This window comes from Psammomys obesus, unplaced genomic scaffold, assembly GCF_907164565.1.
Source record: "Psammomys obesus unplaced genomic scaffold, mPsaObe1.curated_primary_1811, whole genome shotgun sequence".
Taxonomy (NCBI): domain Eukaryota; kingdom Metazoa; phylum Chordata; class Mammalia; order Rodentia; family Muridae; genus Psammomys; species Psammomys obesus.
The window spans coordinates 8,248,361-8,250,765 of NW_026596433.1; the positions used below are offsets into that span (position 1 = coordinate 8,248,361).

The following is a 2,405-nucleotide window of genomic DNA, read 5'->3' on the forward strand; positions in this document are numbered from 1 at the left end:
AATAATAGAGTCCACAAACAGGAAATTGCTACCTGTTTTCTTTCTTTCTTTCTTTCTTTCTTTCTTTCTTTCTTTCTTTCTTTCTTTCTTTCTTTCTTTCTTTCTTGCACTTGTTCTTCACTTGCAGACGAGCAGTTGGAGGAAACAGTTCTGGAAGAAATCTGTCAAGCAGTTTGCTGGAGGCTGTCCATCCAAAGCCCATCACAGAGGACAACTGTTCAAATAGCAATTAAAAGTAGACGGTGAAAACCTAAAGTCAACATGTTGACATCACCTCTGATTATGAATTGTTAAAAGTAGAGAAAAATAAGTGCGTGGTTTAAAGGCATATGGCAAGTGCAATTTTATTTCTAGAAAACTTTTCTGGTATTAAAAACACAATAATAATTTTTTAAAAATCAAATCAAAATTCTGACAGTTCTTACTTCAATTTATTTATCTAAAATATATATTATAAAATAATGTATGGATGTTTATATATTTCAGATATGTCCATTTGTGATATAGGAATATTAAAATACAAAACAAAACATACTAGGCATTATAGAAAATATAATGGATGATAATGACCAAGTTATCTGTTTTAAGAGAGAATCCCTTATCAGTATGTCAAGGCCATTTATAATTACTCCCCAAGTGCATCAGGACATATATAATGAAAATAAATAACTATTTTATATATTTTAAGATTTGCATAAATGAAATTATACTGTATGAATTTCTGTGTAAGTTGTTGGAAAACTCCAGACAACTCAGGTTCTTGACAAGGTTATTGGTTGCTTTCCTCAAAGTGATGGTAAGGTCTTGTTGTTGAATAGAACACCTCCATATGTCCTTGATTACGGCAATGTTGACCTGCTGTGATCTGCTGCTATGGTCCTGGTTTCCCAAAACCCTGGGAACAGGAAAGAGAGTTTTACTCCTCCAGGGGGAAATGCCATGGTATCTTACATAATTTGGATGTCCCAGTAATCCAATGTAGTCCTATTAAATGATCATAGTAATGAGATGGAAAGTCTGCACTCAGTCATAGGAAGAAACAGGGTAAACAAAAATTTAACTACAGGGTTTGCCAATATTTAGAATAATTTTTAAAAATAAAAGACAGAAGAAATTGTGAACAAAAAGAGAGCCGCTGAGACAAAAGCATGTATCTGGCACCTTATGATGAAGCTGTGGTACAGATTTTGCTGCTTTATGGAAAATGATCTTCTTAAACTTTCTATTTACATATGCTTAATTTCTCAAATACATCCAGACTGTACTGTAATCGGAATGTTCCAATGACTCCTTCCCATTGAAAACACTAAAAAACAGTAGCACTTGTTTGAGGTTTTTAATGAATTGATAAACAAAGACTTAAAGACATATACAAAAAATAAATGCTCTTATGCCACCCAGAACTCATTATTCAGTATTAGTTTTGATACAAATAAAAAGAATATTATGCTTAATACAATTCAAAGTGATGATGGAATTGGTGATCAGATGGGTTGTGAAAACAATAGAACTAGTGTTGTAAAGCTTACAGCATACATAGACTCTTAGGTGTCTCCAATGCACACCTGTGTGAGGGTTAGGAAGAAAAGGAGGTGCTCAGAAAGATAGACAAGGATGAGTACACACTTCCCAAGGGAGAGTAACATACTCACGTGTAGTATGAGCTTTCAAAGAAGAGTTGTAGCTAGTGAGACACACTCCAGTGTGGACTCTGGGCTCTTCAAGGGAGAGTGACAATTAATTGCCTTGACATTAGCTTTCTATGCCCTCTCAGTGGTTCTCAAGGCACACCTCAAAAGTTTCTAAGATGCTTTTATTTCTTTTTTTTTTCTATCTTTTTGACAGCTACAGATATTTTGTGAGTTGGGAATTAAATCTAGCACCTCTGGAAGAGCAGTCAGTGCTCTTAACCACCGAGCCATCTCTCCAATCCCTATCTTATTTTTCATTTCAACTGAAATGATATTATTTTATCAAATTTATTTACCAGTTTTATGTTACTTGGGGAATAATCTTCTGTATAATTATAAAGAGCTTAGAAGCAGCAACAAAACCTAAATAAACCTTCCTTACTTGTCAGCAAAAAGAAGTAAAATCTACATAAACTTTGCCTTTCCACAATTTTTTTTTCGAGATGAGGTTACTCTGTATAGCCCTCGCTGTCCTTACACTCACTCTGGCCTCAAATTCACAGAGATCCACCTGCCTCTTTCCCCAGAGTACTGGGATTAAAGGCATGCAGCACCACTTCCCAGCTCCTTTCCACAATTCTTAATTTCCAAGAACAGCATTATTCGTTTTTAAAGAGAAAATGGAAAACGTACAGACATTCTGTTAATCCTAGGAAATCAAAAGGGATAAAACACTAGTTTGTCTTCCAAGAATGTAGAGTTGATTTCATAGGA

The 2,405-nt window shown here is 34.7% G+C and overlaps 1 non-coding gene across 1 annotated transcript; it reads left to right on the top strand.

Moving 5' to 3' along the window:
* Window positions 1–1,318: 1,318 nt before the first annotated feature.
* Window positions 1,319–1,446, top strand: LOC129669618 (small nucleolar RNA SNORA40). Its single transcript, XR_008719051.1, has one exon. It is a non-coding gene; the product is annotated as a small nucleolar RNA SNORA40 (small nucleolar RNA).
* Window positions 1,447–2,405: the final 959 nt, after the last annotated feature.